Raw genomic sequence first — 14,912 nt, 5'->3', positions numbered from 1 at the left:
GATAGTTTAGTCAAATTAAGCTTTAATGACACAAATAGAGCAGCAATTTTAAAAAAAACTTTCTAATTTACTCCTATTATCAATTTTTCTACGTTCTTTGAAAAAGAATATAATGTTAGGATCCGGCCCATTTTTTTGTTCAGCACCTGAATAGTGCTTGCTGATTGGTGGCTACATTTAGACACCAATCAGCAATCTTATATGTACTTAACATTTCAGAATTCATTTGACAAAACATAATTAAATGGCTAAAAAGTAGATTTTTACAAGTTTTATCCTGAGCCTTAATTAGTACTGTTTACAAATCTTTAATTTTACTAAATTAAGTTATCTTACATTCTGTTAATACCAGAAACATGTTTAACTTTGAAGTTGCTAATAAAGTGAAAGTACATTTTAATAAACGTGAATGCTGCTCTGGCATTCACCTAATCTAAAACTATACAGTCACTTATTTACTTTTCTTTATAATCGTGTGCAATTGAAAAATATTTATCTTTTATTTTTTTCTACCATTTGTCATGTACCTCCGCCCCCTGCTAACTTCCTGCTTCTGTAGTCTAATACGTAAGAGCGGTCCCACCTGCTGTAATACTTATGGAGCTGTGCTCGCTCTGGTGCAGACTATTTTTTTGCGCGATGCGCAATAGCACCCTCTCTGCTTGTAACTTCGCTATCGTGAATGCGCATCTACACATATGGAGGAAATTCTGTGATACCCCACATGCGCACTTCAACCCGGGGGTGAAGATAGACCGGTAAGAGACGCCACTGGGGGACCAAATGAATTCGATCTAGCGGTATTCATCTCCGCACATAAAAAAAAAAAAAAAATCATGGAGGCGGGAGGAACGGGAGAACAAGTTTAGCAGCTTATAGGTACAAAATGATGATTTATAAGTCGTTTAAAAAAAAATAAGTTATTTTTTAAAGTATTTTCATGACACACATAGCAATTCGGTATACTTAACTTTCACTTTAACTTGCTAGATATAATTTATACTTTTTATCCTGTACATTAGTCATTATATCTGACATTTTACAATATTCGTTTTTCATTTGTTCTCAGATATACACATATTGTTACACATACAGCACATGTATCTAATTGTCTGTCTTACACAATTAACATAAAGTGATATTTTTTGCTGTAGCTGCAGCTTATAGTTACTTTTAAACAAACACTTTACTTACTATTACATTTCAGTAAAAACCAAGACAACAATACTTGCAAATCCCTTGGAAACTAAACTTCATATCTAGAGACTGATGGAAAAAACCATCTGCTTTGTCATTTTGACACTTTTTATCTTACCGCATGATTTTAACAATGTACAGAATAATTTTAATGTACAATAACCTATTACAACACTCACGTCCCAAATGAAACTGTGGTATGTTCTCAGGAGCGTGTACTTTCCTACATACATCTAAGACTAAGAGGCCTACTTATCAAGTCGTCAACTTTCTTGCATTCGATGGCACCAATACGCTCACCTGAACATCCGCCGCCGCGTACCTGAATACGCTCTCCATATTTTATTAAAAAAGCTGTCAAAAAGCTGCGCACACAAGTACGGGGAGATGAGCAGCGGACTGTTGTTAACTAACAGTCATCAATCTCGCTGCTATTCTGCTTTTTCCCCAGCTTTATTTATACCCTGTCACTAAGCACCGCCAATATACTAAAATGTTTAACCCCTATCTCGCCGCTCCCGGACCCACGCCGTAACTAAATAAAGTTATTAACCCCTATCCCGCTGCTCCCGGAGCCCACCGCAACTCTAATAAACTTATTAAATCAGCCAATCAGATTGAGCTCGCATTCTATTGGCTGATCGGAACAGCCAATAGAATGCGAGCTCAATCTGATTGGCTGATTGGATCAGCCAATCGGATTGAACTTGATTCTGATTGGCTGATTCCATCAGCCAATCAGAATATTCCTACCTTAATTCCGATTGGCTGATAGAATCCTATCAGCCAATCGGAATTCGAGGGACACCATCTTGGATGACGTCCCTTAAAGGAACCGTCATTCTTCAGTTGGACGTTGCCGGATGAAGATGGGTCCGTGGTGGAGGTCTTCAGGATGGAGCCGGTCCTCATCGGATGAAGATAGAAGATGCCGCTTGGAAGATGATGGTTGCCGGTCCGGATCTACTCTTCTTCCCTGGATAGGATGAAGACTTGGAGCCTCTTCTGGACCCTCTTCAGCCACCGGATGATGGATCGCCAGCCCCCGCTTGGGTTGGATGAAGATTTTTGGAGCCAGGAGCCGATCGGTGATACCGGTGAGGTGAAGACAAGGTAGGATGTATCTTCAGGAGGCTTAGTGTTAGGTTTATTTAAGGGGGGTTTGGGTTAGATTAGGGGTATGTGGGTGGTGGGTTGTAATGTTGGTGGGGGGGTATTGTATGTTTTTTTTACAGGCAAAAGAGCTGAACTTCTTGGGGCATGCCCTGCAAAGGGGCCCTGTTCAGGGCTGGTAAGGTAAAAGAGCTTTGAACTTTAGTAATTTTAGAATAGGGTAGGGCATTTTTTATTTTGGGGGTCTTTGTTATTTTATAGGGGGCTTAGAGTAGGTTGTAATTAGTTTAAAATTGTTGTAATATTTTTCCTTATGTTTGTAAAATATTTTTTTTATTTTTTGTAACTTAGTTCTTTTTTATTTTTTTTGTACTTTAGTTAGTTTATTTCATTGTAGTTATTTGTAGGTATTGTATTTAATTAATGTATTGATAGTGTAGTGTTAGGTCTAATTGTAACTTAGGTTAGGATTTATTTTACAGGTAATTTTGTAATTATTTTAACTATTTTAGCTATTAAATAGTTCTTAACTATTTAATAGCTATTGTACCTGGTTAAAATAAATACAAAGTTACCTGTAAAATAAATATTATCCTAAAATAGCTATAATGTAATTATAATTTATATTGTAGCTATATTAGGGTTTATTTTACAGGTAAGTATTTAGCTTTAAATAGGAATAATTTATTTAATAAGAGTTAATTAATTTTGTTAGATTTAAATTATATTTAAGTTAGGGGGGTGTAGTGTTAGGGTTAGACTTAGCTTTAGGGTTATACATTTATTAGAATAGCGGTGAGCTCCGGTCGGCAGATTAGGGGTTAATGTTTGCAGTTAGGTGTCGGCGATGTTAGGGAGGGCAGATTAGGGGTTAATACTATTTATTATAGGGTTAGTGAGGCGGATTAGGGGTTAATAACTTTATTATAGTACCGGTGCGGTCCGCTCGGCAGATTAGGGGTTAATAAGTGTAGGCAGGTGGAGGCGACGTTGAGGGGGGCAGATTAGGGGTTAATAAATATAATATAGGGGTCGGCGGTGTTAGGGGCAGCAGATTAGGGGTACATAAGGATAACTTAAGTAGCGCGCTTTGCGGTCGGCAGATTAGGGGGTTAATAAATATAATATAGGGGGGGTCGGCGGTCACTTCAGACTCAACTCTAAATACCGGAGTTAGAAAAATCCAGTTGAAAAGATAGGATACGCAATTGACGTAAGGGATCTCCGGTATGGAAAAAGTCGCGGCTGAAAAGTGAGCGAGTAGACCCTTTTTTGACTGACTCCAATACCGGAGGTAGCCTATAAACCAGCTTTAGGGAGCCTCTAACGCTGGTTTTCACGGGCTACCGGCCAAACTCCAAAATCTAGGCCTAAATGTATTTAACCCCTATCCCTCCACTCCCGGAGCCCACTGCAACTCTAATAAAGGTATTAACCCCTATCCCTCCGCTCCCAGACCCCACCAAAACAAAATAAATGTATTAATCCCTAAAACCCCTGACCTCCCACATCGCCAACACTAACTAAACATATTAACCCCTAAACGCCAGCCCCCCCACATCGCTTATAAAATAAATTAACCTATTAACCCGCTAACTTTATATTAAAATTAGCTTAGTTTTTTAGTTAGGTTTTTAATTGGGGGGGTTTGGTGTGTGGGTGGTGGGTTTTTACTGTTAGGGGGGTATTTGTGGGAGTTTTTACAGGTAAAAGAGCTGATTTCTTTGGGGCATATGCCCTGCAAAAGGTCCTTTTAAGGGCCATTGGTAGTTTATTGTAGGCTAGGGTTTTTTTTTATTTTGGGGGGGCTTTTTTATATTCATAGGGCTCTTAGATTAGGTGTAATTAGTTTAAATATTTGATCATTTATTTTGTATTTTGTGTAACTTAGTGGGGGTTTTTTGTAATTAGTGTTTGTTATTTTGTGTAACTTAGTTGTTAGTTTTTTTGTGACTTTGTAATTTTTATAGTAGATTTAAATTATTTGAGTAGGGTTAGGTTTTTAAATATGTAATTTAGTTATAGTGTCAGTAAACTTTAAAAATAATGTTATATAATTCTGCACATAGTGCAGATTTATTATAGCATTATATTAGCCAAACATTATAAAACATAATTGTACCCAATTAATTTTTAAAAGAAACGCTGTTTTACAGACCCGCTCTCTGTACTCTACTGGGCGGGTCTGTTATATTTACTCAGCACATCGGGCCAGCTGTATAGTCACAGCCCGGCCCGACCAGCACCATAGCACTAAGTGCAGCTCGCACCTGCTGTCAGACAGAGCGGGAGCGAGCTGCACTTAGTCTTAAGGTGCGGTCGGGCCGGGCTGTGACTATAAAAATTAATAGGGGTACAATTATGTTTTATAATGTTGGCTAATATAATGTTATATAATTCTGCAACTATGTGCAGAATATATAACATTATTTTAGAGGTTTACTGTCCCTTTAATTTAATGTGTAGTTTAATGTTATTTTAGTATAACAGTTAGGGTATATTAATTAATAGTTTAATATAGTTTAAATTAATTCTAAAGGGTAAGTTTAAATTTATTATAAGATAGGGATGAGGTAATTTTAATATAAAGTAAGCGGGTTGTTAGGTTTAGGGGGTTAATAGGTTTAGTAAGTGGTAGTGATGTGGGAGGCCAGGTGTTTAGGGGTTAATACATTTATTTAGTTGTCATTGGGCTCTGGAAGCGGCGGAATAGGGGTTAATAACTTTATTTAGTTTCGGTGGGCTTCGGAGCGGAGGGATAGGGGTTAATACATCTATTTAGTTGTGGTTGGGTCCGGGAGCAGCGGGGATAGGGGTTAATACTTTATTTACTTAAAATATCAATTCATGAATCAAAAACACAGTTTTCTTGCACACACTTGTACAAGCTCGTCTATCAATATTACAAACCATTCACTTGTATTCAGAACTTTAGAAATTAATTTCTCTTAAAGGGATAGTTTAGTCAAAATTAAGCTTTAATGACACAAATAGAGCAGCAATTTTAAAAAAACTTTCTAATTTACTCCTATTATCAATTTTCTACGTTCTTTGAAAAAGAATATTAATGTTAGGATCCGGCCCATTTTTGTTCAGCACCTGAATAGTGCTTGCTGATTGGTGGCTACATTTAGACACCAATCAGCAATCTTATATGTACTTAACATTTCAGAATTCATTTGACAAAACATAATTAAATGGCTAAAAAGTAGATTTTACAAGTTTTATCCTGAGCCTTATTTAGTACTGTTTACAAATCTTTAATTTTACTAAATTAAGTATCTTACATTCTGTTAATACCAGAAACATGTTTTAAACTTTGAAGTTGCTAATAAAGTGAAAGTACATTTTAATAAACGTGAATGCTGCTCTGCATTCACCTAATCTAAAACTATACAGTCACTTATTTACTTTTCTTTATAATCGTGGTGCAATTGAAAAATATTTATCTTTTATTTTTTCTCTACCATTTGTCATGTACCTCCGCCCCCTGCTAACTTCCTGCTTCTGTAGTCTAATACGTAAGAGCGGTTCCCACCATGCTGTATACTTATGGAGCGTGCTCGCTCTGGTGCAGACTATTTTTTTGCGCATGCGCAATAGCACCCTCTCTGCTTGTAACTTCGCTATCGTGAATGCGCATCTACACATATGGAGGAAAATTCTGTGATACCCACATGCGCACTTCAACCCGGGGGGTGAAGATAGACCGGTAAGAGACGCCACTGGGGGACCAATGAATTCGATCTAGCGGTATTCATCAGCCGCACATAAAAAAAAAAAAAAAATCATGGAGGCGGAGGAACGGAGAACAAGTTAGCAGCTTATAAGGTACAAGATGATGATTTATAAGACGTTTAAAAAAAAAATAAGTTATTTTTTAAGTATTTTCATGACACACATAGCAATTCGGTATACTTAACTTTCACTTTAACTTGCTAGATATATTTTAAACTTTTTATCCTTACATTAGTCATTATATCTGACATTTTACAATATTCGTTTTTCATTTTTCTCAGATATTACACATATTGTTACACATACAGCACATGTATCTATTGTCTGTCTTACACAATTAACATAAAGTGATATTTTTGCTGTAGCTGCAGCTTATAGTTACTTTTAAACAAACACTTTACTTACTATTACATTTCAGTAAAAACCAAGACAACAATACTTTGCAAATCCCTTGGAAACTAAACTTCATATCTAGAGACTGATGGAAATAACCATCTGCTTTGTCATTTTGACACTTTTTATCTTACCGCATGATTTTAACAATGTACAGAATAATTTTAATGTACAATAACTATTACAACACTCACGTCCCAAATGAAACTGTGGTATGTTCTCAGGAGCGTGTACTTTCCTACATACATCTAAGACTAAGAGGACTACTTATCAAGTCGTCAACTTTCTTGCATTCGATGGCAACCAATACGCTCACCTGAACATCGCCGCCGCGTACCTGAATACGCTCTCCATATTTATTAAAAAAAGCTGTCAAAAAGCTGCGCACCAAGTACGGGGAGATGAGCAGCGGACTGTTTGTAACTAACAGTCATCAATCTCGCTGCTATTCCTGCTTTTCCCAGCTTTATTTATACCCTCGGTTCACTAAGCACCGCCAATATACTAAAATGTTAACCCCTATCTCGCCGCTCCCGACCACCGCCGGTAACTAAATAAAGTTATTACACCCTATCCCGCTGCTCCCGGAGCCCACCGCAACTCTAATAAACTTATTAAATCAGCCAATCAGATTGAGCTCGCATTCTATTGGCTGATCGAACAGCCAATAGAATGCGAGCTCAATCTGATTGGCTGATTGGATCAGCCAATCGGATTGAACTTGATTCTGATTGGCTGATTCCATCAGCCAATCAGAATATTCCTACCTTAATTCCGATTGGCCGTGATAGAATCCTATCAGCCAATCGGAATTCGAGGGACACCATCTTGGATGACGTCCCCTTAAAGGAACCGTCATTCTTCAGTTGGACGTTGCCGGATGAAGATGGGTCCGTGGTGGAGGTCTTCAGGGATGGAGCCGGTCCTCATCGGATGAAGATAGAAGATGCCGCTGGAAGATGATGGTTGCCGGTCCGGATCTACTCTTCTTCCCGGATAGGATGAAGACTTTGGAGCCTCTTCTGGACCTCTTCAGCCACCGGATGATGGATCGCCAGCCCCCGCTTGGGTTGGATGAAGATTTTGGAGCCAGGACCGATCGGTGATACCCGGTGAGGTGAAGACAAGGTAGGATGATCTTCAGGGGCTTAGTGTTAGGTTTATTTAAGGGGGGTTTGGGTTAGATTAGGGGTATGTGGGTGGTGGGTTGTAATGTTGGGGGGGGGTATTGTATGTTTTTTTTTACAGGCAAAAGAGCTGAACTTCTTGGGGCATGCCCTGCAAAGGGCCCTGTTCAGGGCTGGTAAGGTAAAAGAGCTTTGAACTTTAGTAATTTAGAATAGGGTAGGGCATTTTTTATTTTGGGGGTCTTTGTTATTTTATTAGGGGGCTTAGAGTAGGTGTAATTAGTTTAAAATTGTTGTAATATTTTTCTTATGTTTGTAAATATTTTTTTATTTTTGTAACTTAGTTCTTTTTTATTTTTTGTACTTTAGTTAGTTATTTCATTGTAGTTATTTGTAGGTATTGTATTTAATTAATGTATTGATAGTGTAGTGTTAGGTTTAATTGTAACTTAGGTTAGGATTTATTTTACAGGTAATTTTGTAATTATTTTAACTATTTTAGCTATTAAATAGTTCTTAACTATTTAATAGCTATTGTACCTGGTTAAAATAAATACAAAGTTACCTGTAAAATAAATATTAATCCTAAAATAGCTATAATGTAATTATAATTTATATTGTAGCTATATTAGGGTTTATTTTACAGGTAAGTATTTAGCTTTAAATAGAAATAATTTATTTAATAAGAGTTAATTAATTTTGTTAGATTTAAATTAATATTTAAGTTAGGGGGTGTTAGTGTTAGGGTTAGACTTAGCTTAGGGGTTAATACATTTATTAGAATAGGCGGTGAGCCCGTCGGCAGATTAGGGGTTAATGTTTGCAGTTAGGTGTCGCGCGATGTTAGGGAGGGCAGATTAGGGGTTTATACTATTTATTATAGGGTTAGTGAGGCGGATTAGGGGTTAATAACTTTATTATAGTAACAGGTGCGGTCCGCTCGCAGATTAGGGATTAATAAGTGTAGAGGCAGGTGGAGGCGACTTTGAGGGGGGGCAGATTAGGGGTTAATAAATATAATATAGGGGTCGGCGGGGTGTTAGGGCAGCAGATTAGGGGTACATAAGGATAACTTAAGTAGCGGCGCTTTGCGGGTCGGCAGATTAGGGGTTAATAAATATAATATAGGGGTCGGCGGTCACTTCAGACACAACTCTAAATACCGGAGTTAGAAAAATCCCATTGAAAAGATAGATACGCAATTGACGTAAGGGGATCTCCGGTATGGAAAAGTCGCGGCTGAAAAGTGAGCGATAGACCCTTTTTTGACTTGACTCCAAATACCGGAGGTAGCCTAAAACAGCTTTAGGAGCCTCTAACGCTGGTTTTCACGGCTACCGCCAAACTCCAAATTCTAGGCCTAAATGTATTAACCCCTATCCCTCCACTCCCGGAGCCCACTGCAACTCTAATAAAGGTATTAACCCCTATCCCTCCGCTCCCAGACCCCACCAAAACAAAATAAATGTATTAATCCCTAAACCCCTGACCTCCCACATCGCCAACACTAACTAAACATATTAACCCCTAAACCGCCAGCCCCCCACATCGCTATTAAAATAAATTAACCTATTAACCCGCTAACTTTATATTAAAATTAGCTTAGGTTTTTTAGTTAGGTTTTTATTTGGGGGTTTGGTTGTGTGGGTGGTGGGTTTTACTGGTTAGGGGGGTATTTGTGGGAGTTTTTACAGGTAAAAGAGCTGATTTTCTTTGGGGCAATGCCCTGCAAAAAGGTCCTTTTAAGGGCCATTGGTAGTTTATTGTAGGCTAGGGTTTTTTTTATTTTGGGGGGGGGCTTTTTATATTCATAGGGCTCTTAGATTAGGTGTAATTAGTTTAAATATTTGATCATTTATTTTTTTATTTTGTGTAACTTAGTGGGGGGTTTTTGTAATTAGTGTTTTGTTTATTTTGTGTAACTTAGTTGTTAGTTTTTTTTGTGACTTTGTAATTTTTAATAGTAGATTTTAAATTATTTGAGTAGGGTTAGGTTTTTAAATATTAATTTAGTTAAAGTGTCAGTAAACTTTAAAAATAATGTTATATATTCTGCACATAGTGCAGAATTATATAGCATTAGATTAGCCCAAACATTATAAAACATAATTGTACCCAATTAATTTTTAAAAAGAACGCTGTTTTACAGACCCGCTCTCTGTACTCTACTGGGCGCGTCCTGTTATATTTACTCAGCACTTCGGGCCAGCTGTATAGTCACAGCCCGGCCCGACCGCACATAGCACTAAGTGCAGCTCGCTCCTGCTGTCAGACAGAGCGGGAGCGAGCTGCACTTAGTCTTAAGGTGCGGGTCGGGCCGGGCTGTGACTATAAAAATTAATAGGGTACAATTATGTTTTATAATGTTTGGCTAATATAATGTTATATAATTCTGCACTATGTGCAGAATTATATAACATTATTTTTAAGGTTTACTGTCCTTTAATTTAATGTGTAGTTTAATGTTATTTTAGTATAACAGTTAGGGTATATTAATTAATAGTTTAATATAGTTTAAATTAAATCTAAAGGTAAGTTTAAAATTTATTATAAGATAGGGATGAGGTAATTTTAAATATAAAGTAAGCGGGTTGTTAGGTTTAGGGGTTAATAGGTTTAGTAAGTGGTAGTGATGTGGGAGGCCAGGTGTTTAGGGTTAATACATTTATTTAGTTGCATTGGGCTCTGGAAGCGGGCGGAATAGGGGGTTAATAACTTTATTTAGTTTCGGTGGGCTTCGGGAGCGGAGGGATAGGGGTTAATACATCTATTAGTTGTGGTGGGGTCCGGGAGCAGCGGGATAGGGGTTAATTACATTATTTACTTAAATATCAATTCATGAATCAAAAACACAGTTTTCTTGCACACACTTGTACAAGCTCGTCTATCAATATTACAAACCATTCACATGTATTCAGAACTTTAGAAATTAATTTCTCTTAAAGGGATAGTTTAGTCAAAATTAAGCTTTAATGACACAAATAGAGCAGCAGCAATTTTAAAAAAACTTTCTAATTTACTCCTATTATCAATTTTTCTACGTTCTTTGAAAAAGAATATAATGTTAGGATCCGGCCCATTTTTGTTCAGCACCTGAATAGTGCTTGCTGATTGGTGGCTACATTTAGACACCAATCAGCAATCTTATATGTACTTAACATTTCAGAATTCATTTGACAAAACATAATTAAATGGCTAAAAAGTAGATTTTTACAAGTTTTATCCTGAGCCTTATTTAGTACTGTTTACAAATCTTTAATTTTACTAAATTAAGTATCTTACATTCTGTTAATACCAGAAACATGTTTTAACTTTGAAGTTGCTAATTAAGTGAAAGTACATTTAATAACGTGAATGCTGCTCTGCATTCACCTAATCTAAAACTATACAGTCACTTATTTACTTTTCTTTATAATCGTGTGCAATTGAAAATATTTATCTTTTATTTTTTTCTACATTTGTCATGTACCTCCGCCCCCTGCTAACTTCCTGCTTCTGTAGTCTAATACGTAAGAGCGGTCCCACCTGCTGTATACTTATGGAGCTGTGCTCGCTCTGGTGCAGACTATTTTTTTGCGCATCGCGCAATAGCACCCTCTCTGCTTGTAACTTCGCTATCGTGAATGCGCATCTACACATATGGAGGAATTCTGTGATACCCACATGCGCACTTCAACCCGGGGGTGAAGATAGACCGGTAAGAGACGCCACTGGGGGACCAATGAATTCGATCTAGCGGTATTCATCACCGCACATAAAAAAAAAAAAAAATCATGGAGGCGGAGGAACGGAGAACAAGTTTAGCAGCTTATAAGGTACAAAATGATGATTTATAAGACGTTTAAAAAAAAATAAGTTATTTTTTAAAGTATTTTCATGACACACATAGCAATTCGGTATACTTAACTTTCACTTTAACTTGCTAGATATATTTTATACTTTTTTATCCTTGTACATTAGTCATTATATCTGACATTTTACAATATTCGTTTTTTCATTTGTTCTCAGATATTACACATATTGTTACACATACAGCACATGTATCTAATTGTCTGTCTTACACAATTAACATAAAGTGATATTTTTGCTGTAGCTGCAGCTTATAGTTACTTTTAAACAAACACTTTACTTACTATTACATTTCAGTAAAACCAAGACAACAATACTTTGCAAATCCCTTGGAAACTAAACTTCATATCTAGAGACTGATGGAAATAACATCTGCTTTGTCATTTTGACACTTTTTTATCTTACCGCATGATTTTAACAATGTACAGAATAATTTTAATGTACAATAACCTATTACAACACTCACGTCCCAAATGAAACTGTGGTATGTTCTCAGGAGCGTGTACTTTCCTACATACATCTAAGACTAAGAGGCCTACTTATCAAGTCGTCAACTTTCTTGCATTCGATGGCACCCAATACGCTCACCTGACATCGCCGCCGCGTACCTGAATACGCTCTCCATATTTATTAAAAAAAGCTGTCAAAAGCTGCGCACCAAGTACGGGGAGATGAGCAGCGGACTGTTGTTAACTAACAGTCATCAATCTCGCTGCTATTCTGCTTTTTCCCAGCTTTATTTATACCCTGTCACTAAGCACCGCCAATAGACTAAAATGTTTAAACCCCTATCTCGCCGCTCCCGGACCACGCGCTAACTAAATAAAGTTATTAACCCCTATCCCGCTGCTCCCGGAGCCCACCGCAACTCTAATAAACTTATTAAATCAGCAATCAGATTGAGCTCGCATTCTATTGCTGATCGGAACAGCCAATAGAATGCGAGCTCAATCTGATTGGCTGATTGGATCAGCCAATCGGATTGAACTTGATTCTGATTGGCTGATTCCATCAGCCAATCAGAATATTCCTACCTTAATTCCGATTGGCTGATAGAATCCTATCAGCCAATCGGAATTCGAGGGACACCATCTTGGATGACGTCCCTTAAAGGAACCGTCATTCTTCAGTTGGACGTTGCCGGATGAAGATGGGTCCGTGGTGGAGGTCTTCAGGATGGAGCCGGTCCTCATCGGATGAAGATAGAAGATGCGCTTGGAAGATGATGGTTGCCGGTCCGGATCTACTCTTCTTCCCGGATAGGATGAAGACTTTGGAGCCTCTTCTGGACCTCTTCAGCCTCCGGATGATGGATCGCCAGCCCCCCGCTTGGGTTTGGATGAAGATTTTGGAGCCAGGATCCGATCGGTGATACCCGGTGAGGTGAAGACAAGGTAGGATGATCTTCAGGGGCTTAGTGTTAGGTTTATTTAAGGGGGGTTTGGGTTAGATTAGGGGTATGTGGGTGGTGGGTTGTAATGTTGGGGGGGGGTATTGTATGTTTTTTTTTACAGGCAAAAGAGCTGAACTTCTTGGGGCCATGCCCTGCAAAGGGCCCTGTTCAGGGCTGGTAAGGTAAAAGAGCTTTGAACTTTAGTAATTTAGAATAGGGTAAGGGCATTTTTTATTTTGGGGGTCTTTGTTATTTTATTAGGGGGCTTAGAGTAGGTGTAATTAGTTTAAATATTGTTGTAATATTTTTCTTATGTTTGTAATATTTTTTATTATTTTTGTAACTTAGTTCTTTTTTATTTTTTGTACTTTAGTTAGTTTATTTCATTGTAGTTATTTGTAGGTATTGTATTTAATTAATGTATTGATAGTGTAGTGTTAGGTCTAATTGTAACTTAGGTTAGGATTTATTTTACAGGTAATTTTGTAATTATTTTAACTATTTTAGCTATTAAATAGTTCTTAACTATTTAATAGCTATTGTACCTGGTTAAAATAAATACAAAGTTTACCTGTAAAATAAATATTAATCCTAAAATAGCTATAATGTAATTATAATTTATATTGTAGCTATATTAGGGTTTATTTTACAGGTAAGTATTTAGCTTTTAAATAGAATAATTTTATTTAATAAGAGTTAATTAATTTTGTTAGATTTAAATTATATTTAAGTTAGGGGGGTGTTAGTGTTAGGGTTAGACTTAGCTTTAGGGGTTAATACATTTATTAGAATAGCGGTGAGCTAGTCCGGTCGGCAGATTAGGGGTTAATGTTTGCAGTTAGGTGTCGGCGATGTTAGGGCGGGCAGATTACGGGGTAATACTATTTATTATAGGGTTAGTGAGGCGGATTAGGGGTTAATAACTTTATTATAGTACCGGTGCGGTCCGCTCGCAGATTAGGGGTTAATAAGTGTAGGCAGGTGGAGGCGACGTTGAGGGGGGCAGATTAGGGGTTAATAAATATAATATAGGGGTCGGCGGTGTTTAGGGGCAGCAGATTAGGGGTACATAAGGATAACTTAAGTAGCGGCGCTTTGCGGTCGGCAGATTAGGGGTTAATATATATAATATAGGGGTCGGCGGTCACTTCAGACACAACTCTAAATACCGGAGTTAGAAAAATCCCATTGAAAAGATAGGATACGCAATTGACGTAAGGGGATCTCCGGTTATGGAAAAGTCGCGGGCTGAAAAGTGAGCGATAGACCCTTTTTTGACTGACTCCAAATACCGGAGGTAGCCTAAAACCAGCTTAGGAGCCTCTAACGCTGGTTTTCACGGCTACCGCCAAACTCCAAATCTAGGCCTAAATGTATTAACCCCCTATCCCTCCACTCCGGAGCCCACTGCAACTCTAATAAAGGTATTAACCCTATCCCTCCGCTCCCAGACCCCACCAAAACAAAATAAATGTATTAATCCCTAAACCCCTGACCTCCCACATCGCCAACACTAACTAAACATATTAACCCCTAAACCCCCAGCCCCCCCACATCGCTATAAAATAAATTAACCTATTAACCCGCTAACTTTATATTAAAATTAGCTTAGGTTTTTTAGTTAGGTTTTTATTTGGGGGGTTTGGTTGTGTGGGTGGTGGGTTTTACTGTTAGGGGGGTATTTGTGGGAGTTTTTACAGGTAAAGAGCTGATTTCTTTGGGGCAATGCCCTGCAAAAGGTCCTTTTAAGGGCCATTGGTAGTTTATTGTAGGCTAGGGTTTTTTTTTATTTTGGGGGGGCTTTTTTATATTCATAGGGCTCTTAGATTAGGTGTAATTAGTTTAAATATTTGATCATTTATTTTTTATTTTGTGTAACTTAGTGGGGGTTTTTTTGTAATTAGTGTTTGTTATTTTGTGTAACTTAGTTGTTAGTTTTTTTGTGACTTTGTAATTTTTAATAGTAGATTTAAATTATTTTGAGTAGGGTTAGTTTTTAAATATGTAATTTAGTTAAAGTGTCAGTAAACTTTAAAAATAATGTTATATAATTCTGCACATAGTGCAGAATTATATAGCATTATATTAGCCAAACATTATAA

Source organism: Bombina bombina, chromosome 2 (assembly GCF_027579735.1).
Source record: "Bombina bombina isolate aBomBom1 chromosome 2, aBomBom1.pri, whole genome shotgun sequence".
In the NCBI taxonomy this organism is placed as follows: Eukaryota; Metazoa; Chordata; class Amphibia; order Anura; family Bombinatoridae; genus Bombina; species Bombina bombina.
Note: the sequence above shows the minus strand (reverse complement) of the source record.